This window comes from Opisthocomus hoazin, chromosome 6 (genome assembly GCF_030867145.1).
Source record: "Opisthocomus hoazin isolate bOpiHoa1 chromosome 6, bOpiHoa1.hap1, whole genome shotgun sequence".
Lineage (NCBI taxonomy): Eukaryota > Metazoa > Chordata > Aves > Opisthocomiformes > Opisthocomidae > Opisthocomus > Opisthocomus hoazin.
The window spans coordinates 79597607-79608471 of NC_134419.1; positions in this window are offsets into that span (position 1 = coordinate 79597607).

The following is a 10865-nucleotide window of genomic DNA, read 5'->3' on the forward strand; positions in this document are numbered from 1 at the left end:
CGGCTGACGGCTTTTTGAGGGCCACGGTGTGCAAGGTGCTGGTGGTTGGCACAGTGATAAGCGTCCATGTCCAAGGAGGTGCTTGATCCGACCCTTGCATGCCCCACCATCCTGTGCTCTGGTGGGCAAGAGCAGCCAACCCGGGGCGAGCACTTCTTTTAAACCAGCTTTGACACCAATAGAGGAAATGATAGAATCATAGAACGCTTTGGGTGGGAAGGCACCTTTAAAGTTCATCTAGTCCAACCTCTCTGCAATGAGCAGGGACATCTCCCACTAGACCAGGTTGCTCAGAGCCCCATCCAACCTGGCCTTGAATGTGTCCAGGGATGGGGCATCAACCACCTCTCTGGGCAACCTGTGCCAGGGTTTCACCACTTTCATCCTAAAAAATGTCTTCCTAATATCCAGTCTAAATCTCCCCTCTTTTAGTTTGAAACCATTACCCCTTGTCCTATCACAACAGGACCTGCTAAAAAGTTTGTCCTTGTCTTTCTTATAAGCTTCCTTTAAGTACTTAAAGGCCGCAATAAGATCTCCAAATGTCATTTTCCTGCACATCAAACTGCAGGGACTAAATACACAGAGCTGAAGATGCACGGATTTATCAGCCAAACCTCCACAAAGGTGGTTATGGCAGACCCATCTCCCACGTCAGGCCCACCGATGGTGGCCGAAGGTGCCTTCCATCACACAGTGGTGACATCTGGGCCTTCCTCCCACACCAGCAGGGAACCCGTGGGAGAAGAAGGAGCAGCCTGACCTCAGCTGGGTCACCATGCGATGTGTTTTGTACTCCCAGATGAACAAGCAGCTGGGTTGTTGTACAGCAAGGTCTTTTTGGAGAGGGCATGATGGCTCCAGTTTGAGATCAAGAAGCTCCTCCGTGTTTGAGCGCAGGCACACGGCTGAACAAAACTTGGGAGATCGTGTGGACACCCAATGAACTTGGGCAGCATCTGGAAGGCTTTTTTTTCCTCTCTATCTCAATTTTGCTTTGGCTCTATGGGTCTGCGCAGCTGCAGCTTTAGGAGCTGGAGTTTGCTGCCTAAACCAGCGGGCACCTGGGTGTTTGGTGGGATGCTGGAGGCCAGAAGACCTCTAGGAAGGGCCATGAGTGAAGCAGGTTCATAGCAGCGCTTGGATGAGATTACAAAGACCTCTAGGAAAGAGGACGTGAGCATTTCAATCAATGCCGAGTAGTTACCTGCTCACTGAAGGTAAACGCAAAGTAAAGGGCAGGGAGAATTTCAACTTCTGTGGTCGTCACCAAGGACAGACCCCATCAGGGCTTCAAAATCAGTTTTGAAAGGAAGAGTCTAAATCACAGAGTGAAATAATTGTATTTAATGTTGCTATTTCAGACTGCTAATCCCAAGATAATTTTTGTTTAATTAAGTGAATTTTTAAACAACAACCAAAAATTTTAAAAACGGGGGGGAGGACAAAATGCAAGAGCAGGATGTGCCGAAAATGCTTTGGTGAGAACGGGCAAGAGCTGATCCCTGACCGCAGCGAACGGAGGTACTGGCAGCTTCACGAGAGCCAGGGCCGCGCACGACATCCAGCAAAGGGCTGGAACGAGCACTTCTCCTTGGCGTATCATTAAATTGTCGGCTTCTGACTGCAGGATGCTGATGTATACTAACGCTTCATTTGTTTATAATTCTGATGTTGTAACCTGGATCTTATAAATTATAAGGTTGAAATCATGCTTGGTGATTTATTCACATAATTTTAGAAGCTGTCTGCAAACAGATCATTATGCCCTAAAGTTTATTTATTATCCAATTTAACTTACCTGAGCAATTCGCATTAAAAGGGAGAATTGCACTGTTTTTGTTACTTGATATCAAAGGGAAATAAGGGTTTTTCTAGTACTTGCTGCTCCTAGACTCAATAATCTGCTGAAACGGTCAAGTTAAAGATTTCATTTCGGTAAATACTATCTCATATTATGTCATTTTTCATCAAATTGCCTTTGCAGTAGCCTGATTTGCTAGAATATCTAAACCTCTAACATTTATACAAGCCTGTGAAGCCCAAGGCATTGATGGATATTAACCTGTTGGATGTGATCTGACAGCCTGGATGTAACATTGTCCTTGAGAAAGTCCCCGCTCCCCTGAGGTTCGTTACTTGCTGTGCCACAAGGGGTGACAGGGAAATGCTCAGGTATATATTTGTTATTTAATGCAGGTACAGCGTAACTGATTATTTCAAACAGTAAAATCAAGCCTTCAATGCCTGCAGAAAAGAAACAGATTCTGTAGAAGATATTTTTCAAAAGTACATTAAAATTTAGCTTTGTTTTATGTATTTATAAAAACACAGTTAATTATATAAGCAGCTCTAAATATAATTCGAAATATGTGAGAAGTAAAAAAAAGTTATATAAAGACATCCAGCACTGGGAGTTCACCTTAAAAATACCTTTTCCATTGTGATTTTGATTCTCTGTGGATGCATTAAAAAAAAAAAATTATTTGCATGCATACATTTAGAGTCACTAGAAGCTTACTTTATTTTAATAACATTGGTTTGTTAAACACATTTTTCAATTTTTGTCTCTTTACTTCATGAGAGCTCACAACCAGTTTGCAACAAACTATTGACATACGATTAACCCATTCCTGCCGTACCCACTCACCTCTACTTGATTCCTGCATTCACCAGGAAAAAACCCAGGACATCTCACAGGATCTCTGGGCATTCCAATGGAAATACCCATATCTCTAACTTCAGTACCAAAATAGACATTAATGCAGGTGTTCTAGTTCAAATAATTTTATAAAGGCTTTAAGTTGGTTGTTTACCCATTTTACAAAAGCCAGGATGAAAATAGGGAAGGAAATGAGTTACAACCTGGTAGAGCAGCTGTGGAGTAGGTGGGGTATCAGCTCAGGGACACCATTTGGTTTAGGTCCTACATGTGGAATTAGGGTCATTACTGTGATTTAGTAAGAAACATATGTGCAAGTATACACAGAAACTACAGAAAATATAATTTTCAAAGCTTATTCAGCAGTGGATTGAAGAATACAGATGTTGGATATACTTGCACTAAATTAGATTATGGGTGAATAAAGGAGTCGTTGATCTTAAATTTGGTGGTGGACTCCTGCTCTGCATTCAGTTGGAAATACACAGACTTTTCATTTCCCTTCTGCAACTTATTCAATAAATATTTTGGCATGCCTGTCTATTATGCTGCCTTAATCTTCTCTTCTACTGAACATAAATTAGCATTTGTAATTTATTCACCAAGGGAAACTAAAAGGGTTCTGCACTGATTCAAAATTTGATGCCTAAGAGATAACCGGAATGCTGAGTCAGCACAAAGTACATTTGACAAATAAACTCCATGCCTGTGTATAACTCAACAGAAGATACGGCAGAGTAGAAGGAAAAAAAAAAAGCTTTTATCTGTACTGCATTAACAAAACACCTGAGACTTTAATGGCTCTTCAGATACTCGTTTCCACCCTAAAGCCCCCGCGCTTTCCGCAGGCAGCAGCACGCGGGCGGTCGGTCCTGGGGGCAGCAGCGGGGATGTGGTGCGGTGGGAAACGCTGCGGGGACCCTCTGGCTGCCAGAGCCGCTTGTTGTTTGCTGTTGTCTGAACTCGGGCAGGGTAGGACCTGTTACGTGCTAGAGTAATATTCAAGCTGACAAAATTTACTTTGCCACAATTCCCTCATCAAGTATCAATTCCCTCGCCTCTTAGCTTGTGCAAATTTATCCCTGGATTTAATCCAGCTCTGCTCTCGTTCCCTAACTGACTAGGTTACAAATACTTTTGTAGTGTTGCAGGTGCCATCCAGGTTCTGCTCAGGAGATGCTCTTCTTTCCCCAACCCACTTCTTCTGCACTTAACTTTGGGGGTTTAATTTAACCGTCATCTCCATGGCATTTAAGACTGGTCCCTTGTGCCTCATGCACGGCCAGCAACCACTCACGCTCCAGGCATTACCCGGGGGCTGAGCACGGGCACACCGGCACCTTCCATGGGGTCAAACAAGTAGGAAAACTCTGGGTACTTTGCAGCCGATGGCAAAGAGGGCAATAACAGTGCGGTACCCTACACTGCGGAGAGACATCCTTGGTGCCACGGTGCCCATCACCATGGTGAGGGGTCTGGAAGTAAGGCTGGGGAATGGTGTGTGCAACCAAGCTGGGTGAAATCCCCCTCTCCCTGGGCACCTCTCACCGTCCCTGCCCACCCTGCCCTCCAGCACCCTGCGTTGGTGCAGAGGGGAGCGGAGCATCAGCTCTCCGAGAGCCAACCAACACCAGAAGGTTTGCAGTCTAAGCAGGCTGGACACACCTCAAGCTGCAGCTCCCTACCCGGGTAAAAGCAGTCTTCTCCCCAGCACAGTGACTGCAGTGGTAAATCAGCTGCAATTTCCCCAGTCCTGTGTGAGTTTTAATAGCAGAACAATTTTATTCTGTTGCGTGAGCATCTCTACTAGTGCTCTTACTGGCATAGCTTGGAGGGGGGAACATCATGTCCTGACTGATAAAGCTATGCCGCTGAAGTCAACCCCTTTCATTTTTTCATTAGGAAAAATAATAAGGTGGCTACTTTGTTTTCTAAATGGCAGATAGATGAGTTTTTCAAACAGTTGTAATACTGAGAAACATAATGATAGTCTCTAATTAGGTTAATTTTTCCCCTAATCTAACCCCATGAAGGTTTAAACAAATTACCTCTGAAAAAAACCCAGTCAAAATACCCCCTCAACAGATTTCAACGATTAAGCAGCAGTTTCACTTGCTTCTCTTCATTTTTCACTCTGGGGAAGAGTTATATGTCTTTTTATTAGCTTGATATCTAAAGCTGCTTTACTGCCTTGTAGCCTAACCAGTTACAGCAACATTGCCTAACGCAGGCTGTAAACACCGAGCTTTTGGGAACAGAGGTGGACGTCCAGCCTGGCCAGCATCAGAGGACCAAATCCCAGGGTAGATGTCCAGCCTGGCCAGCATCAGAGGACCAAATCTCGGGGTAGATGTCCAGCCTGGCCAGCATCAGAGGACCAAATCCCAGGGTAGATGTCCAGCCTGGCCAGCATCAGAGGACCAAATCCCAGGGTAGATGTCCAGCCTGGCCAGCACTGGAGGACCAAATCTCGGGGTGGATGTCCAGCCTGGCCAGCATCAGAGGACCAAATCCCAAGCGATGCCTGGCTCCCACCCACGGCCACGCTGCTCTTGGTTCTGCTGCTCACACCATGTCACTGGGTGCTGCCTCTCCGTGGTGGATACAACGCAGCCCTGCTACCGATCACCAGTTGTGACTGGCGGGAGTTTTTCTTTCCGAGGAAAGTTTGCGAATGGGCCCATGTTTTGAAAGTGAGAATATTCACCATAAATAATATCTCACTCTCGAAAAGATGAACTTTTGAAAATGGGTTGCTGGGTTGGGGAAATTTGCACCCAATTCTGCTTTGTAGTCTCTGTTAATCGCATTTTTTATTTATTATGATGCAGCCCATGAGACAGACGCAGTACGACAATTAAGGCTGTTCTGAGAAGCAGTCACAGTGACTGTGGTTTATGAGTGGTTTGTATGATCAATTTTTACTTTTCAGCTGAGATAATGGGCACTTTGCATAGCAAATTGACAACTAGAAACATCCTTCCATCTTGGCACATGAAATGGGCATGACTTTTACTGCAGCAGTATTTTATTGATTTTGCAATGTGCCGTTCAGTTCTAGGAGCAACGGGTCTAATTTTGCCTTACCTGGAAGAAGAAGTTTTCCCACAGCTATATATTCATGATTTAACTTCTTGGAACCATTTTGCAGGCTTGATTGCGTGTAGCTTTCAGAGCAGTTTTACGGCCCTCTGACTTTGTTAATAAAGCATAAAAAATACAAAATAAGTGCAGAACATGACATCAAGGGCTTGAAATATGTATTCATCCGCAGCTTGGTGAAAGGAAGCAGGAGGGATGCTCAGAGCTTAAAGCCATTCGAGGTTTCTTTTCAGAGATCAGGCACAGGAAGGGTTTGCTCACCGGTGAGGAGGGGGCCAGCACCTCGCTCCCAAGAGCTCCGCCAGGCTCCGCATCTGCCAACGCTCCTTCCTGCGACCTGCACAGCTCCCTCCTGAGCAAAGGCGCTGCGAAATCCGGGACGTGAAGACAGAGCTGAGACACGGCAGGGCTTCAGCTGGGGTCCTGCTGCAGGGAGGGGTGCAAACACAGGAGGTCGTGTTTATACACTCTCTGCGTCACGACTGATGTGGTACCTCTCCAGCTGTAAAGTCAATAAAGAACAAACCCTTCTGTGGCATGGAGCAGCATATCCCACTTCAAGAAAGATGAGGAGCTACTGGAGAGAGTCCAGCAGAGGGCTACGAGGTTGATGAGGGGACTGGAGCATCTCCCCTACGAGGAGAGGCTGAGGGAGCTGGGCTTGTTCAGCCTGGAGAAGAGAAGGCTGCGAGGGGACCTTAGAAATGCCTCTAAATATCTGCAGGGTGGGTGTCAGGAGGATGGGGCCAGACTCTTTCCAGTGGTGCCCAGCGACAGGACAAGGGGCAACGGGCACAAACTGAAGCAGAGGAAGCTCCAGCTGAACATGAGGAAGAACTTCTTCCCTCTGAGGGTGACGGAGCCCTGGCCCAGGCTGCCCAGGGAGGCTGTGGAGTCTCCTTCTCTGGAGATATTCCAGACCTGCCTGGACGCGGTGCTGTGCAGCCTGCTCTGGGTGACCCTGCTTGGGCAGGGGGTTGGGCTGGGTGACCCACAGAGGTCCCTGCCAACCCCTGCCATGCTGGGATCCTGTGATTCATTCTGTGATCTGCATTTGCAGCGTGGTCACGTACAAGCAAATATTTGGTTAAAAAGTGGGAAAAACTCCAAAATACGTAACTATGTTTCTGGAGAAGAAAATTAAGGAAGGAAAAGCTACCATAAATGAATTGTCTGTTGGGAGTAGGGAGGATGAGTAGTTACTCTTTCCAGTATGAATTACTTCACATTTTTTCTTCCTTTTCAGTTTGTTATAACCATAACTTCATTTAAATGTAGCTTTTCTTTCCAGTGTAACTGTAATAATTTCTTAGAGAACATATTTTAATAGCTTGACTATATGCTCAGAATTTCTGTTTGCTTCTATAATTGCTTCTTAATTATTTTCCAATTGCTGAAACAACAATTTTCACAGTTTATTAAAAAGCATTTTTGAAAGCATTACCCTAAGGCATTGTCAACATTTTATTACTATCACTAACAGCCAGCACAAATGAATAATCCTCAGCACGGGTAGTTCGTGTCAAACAGATGAAAACTGTTTGAGGCTTATGTAGAAAACATAATGAAGCTTAATGTCAGGCTGGAGCTGATTTTGCGCAGGAGCACAACCCTTCTGCTACCAAGTGCTCTGGATGGAGCATCTTGGGGAGGAAACCTGGGGGGCTTCTGGGTCTGCAGTTTCACAAGTACCTCACATGGGCAGCAGCCAGGCTGCTCTCTAAAGCTATTCCTCTTCTGCCTTTAGCACTGATTTAAATTTGTTTTGGCTCAAAAATCGTCATTTTTTCTTTGATCCTCCTCTTGCTGGGCTGGCCAGCTCATTGCTGTCCTCCAGCTACAGTGGCCGGACCACAAATCCCATACGTGAAAAATGTATGGGATGCTCAGAAATACTTTCTGTAGCTCCCCAGTTTGACTGGGAGAAGCCCATGGCCAAGGGCACAGGGACACATTGCATCCAGGCAGTGCTGGCACACTGCTAGTTAACACAGCAAAGCCACCAACTTGCATGGCTTGCTCACAAGCAAAGACCATCTCTTCATGTGCTGCCATTCAGCGTGACCTGGATAGGCTGGAAAGCTGGACAGAGAGGAACCTGATGAGGTTCAACAAAGGCAAATGCAGGGTCCTGCACCTGGGGAGGAAAAACCCCATGCACCAGTACAGGCTTGGGGTGGACCTGCTGGAGAGCAGCTCTGCGGAGAGGGACCTGGGTGTCCTGGTGGATGACAGGTTAACCATGAGCCAGCAGCGTGCCCTGGCTGCAAAGAAAGCCAATGGGATCCTGGGATGCATCAAGAAGAGTGTGGCCAGCAGGACGAGGGAGGTTCTCCTTCCCCTCTACACTGCCCTGGTGAGGCCTCATCTGGAGTACTCTGTCCAGTTCTGGGCTCCCCAGTTCAAGAAAGATGAGGAGCTACTGGAGAGAGTCCAGCAGAGGGCTACAAGGATGGTGAGGGGACTGGAGCATCTCCACTACGAGGAGAGGCTGAGGGAGCTGGGCTTGTTCAGCCTGAAGAAGAGAAGGCTGCGAGGGGACCTAATATATACTTACAAATATCTGAAGGGTGGGTGTCAGGAGGATGGGGACAAGCTCTTTTCAGTGGTGCCCAGTGACAGGACAAGGGGCAATGGGCACAAACTGAGGCACAGGAAGTTCCGTCTGAACATGAGGAAGAACTTCTTCCCTCTGAGGGTGATGGAGCACTGGAACAGGCTGCCCAGGGAGGTTGTGGAGTCTCCTTCTCTGGAGATATTCAAGACCCGCCTGGACAAGGTCCTGTGCAGCCTGCTCTGGGTGACCCTGCTTCAGCAGGGGGGTTGGACTAGATGACCCACAGAGGTCCCTTCCAACCCCTACTACTACTATTCTGTGATTCATCACCTTCCCCTCCCCTCGTGTCACGCACACCCACGCCGATGGGGACAGCACGGCGAGCTCAGCAAGCTCTGTCCGCTCCCTGTGGCTCGAATCGGGCTGGGCGCGAGCACCACTGACGCTGCTCCTCCAAAATTCTACCTCTCAGCAACGCTCTGTCGAAGGCCGCTTGTTTTCAAAGCAATCGTGGTGTTGTGCACATCGGAAAAGGCAAAGTGATAACGCCTTACAGCTGCTCTGCCCTTTCGGCCGCAGACCTTTCCACAGGAAATCAGAACACCACACCACTAATTTAGAAACAAAGACGCCAGGGAAACGTGAGGGACCTCCGAACGTGCAGGGAGAGGGTGCCTCAGCGCCCACCCAGCCACGCGTGCCTGCTAATGTCCCCTCCCTTTGGCCACAAGGCAGCCTGAGACATACCGAATTTGACTGGCAATGGGGAGATGGAAAAAAATAAGTAAAAAATAACAGTCAGTTAGATATCATGCTTAGGCCCTGTCTTACAGAGGAGGGGGAGTTGTTTTTTCAACAGGATTACTTTTTAATTAGTTAGCATTTCTGTTCCAAGTATAAGATTACTAATGGAGATGACATCATTGTGCTGGAAAGCCAAATTATATTTTCAAAACTTTAAAGAGAATTTAAGGCAACTCTTTTAGCTGTATATTCTTCCCACTCTTATTTACTCTAGGGAAAATTTGGCCTGATCCATTTAGCTGTAACAAGCTGGAGCGCCCTTAAGCCTGTATCATTAAAACCCGAGAATAATTAGTGTATGGAAGGCATCAGATTAAACTTTTTCTATGCATAGTCCTGATTACACATCCCTTTAAAGTGCTGATTTAAGAGACATTAGCAGAGCTTGCACGCCTTTATTCTCACCTATATAATGTTTCCAATCAAGCCCTGTATAATTAAGACTTCATAATCAGCGCTTCAACAGCGGCCTTGTCTCCAAGCTATTTGCAGGTGCCTCTCCAGCAGATGATGTTTCAAAAACATCATACCTATGGAAGTTGTTACAACAGTGCAGTGCTGCTGGCCATGTTTTCTGTCCCGTTGGTGCTTTGTCCCCCCAGATCCCTGCCAGCCACTGTGTGTGGTGGCTGGGGAGAGATGATGGGGCAGGTCCTTCAGCCCTGGACTCACCAGCTCTGCCCTGCCAGATACTCCGTTTTCTTTGCCTGCGTTAGCCAACTTGCAGCCACCATCCCCTCAACCAACTGACATGCCATCTCCAGAGTTTTATTTCTCACTGGCTTCTCTGCTGTTCCACAGGTACCATACACCTGTTGCTGGTTTGGGATTCGTGCCACACCGAGCCATGACTGCTGCACGTCAAGGTCGCTCCTTTGCCCATTGCACTACAGATCCTTTGGAAGGCAACAAATAAAGGAGATTCCTCACGACAGCTCTTGGTCACAGTGAAATCTTCATCGGCATTTCCAGCAGTGATTGCTGCTAAACAGTGTGCTTGCTGTTTTAACAGAAAGCAAACCGGCACGGTGGTTCTCCCCAGCATTGTCCATGCCAGTCGTGTGCAGCAAGTTCCCCAAACTCCAGTACCACAAATGTTTCAATAGGTCCATCCTTGCCAGTGGGTCATTCAAACCAACATGGTGACCTTCTACAAAGCCAAGGAGAAATGATTTCACCATGCCTTCAGGGGACTCTGAGGGATCAACTCCCTTTTTTATTGTTCACATTCTGTATGCAAGTGGAGCACATTATCTGCTCAAGTAAGCCACCGTGCTCAGTGATACTCTGATTTATAGATATGCAAACCAATACCACTTTTGTGCCTGTACTACACACAAATATCCAAGCTACAGCTCGCTCTAAACAAGTCTAAAGAGAAGAACAGAAAAATTGTTCTTGTCCAGGGACCCATGAACTTCTAGTCTACAAATAATTAATACACTTTTTTCCTTGGAGGCTAGAAGTCGAGATAACACTTTGGTTCTGACTTCTCCTTCTAAAACCTAAATATTAAAAACAATAATCTACAAATTAGTTTGGGAATTTGTGACAAATTATTCATGCTATATGTCACACCTGAAGCTACAGGAACAGGTCAATTTTGCCAAACCTCCCAATGTAAACAAAAAGTGGAAAACCTTAAAAATTTTTCATAGCATAAAATAATTCTTTCAAAAAGGGTAAGAAAAATAAAGATCAAAAGAAATTAAAAGGTTATTGATTATTAATTGATTAGTC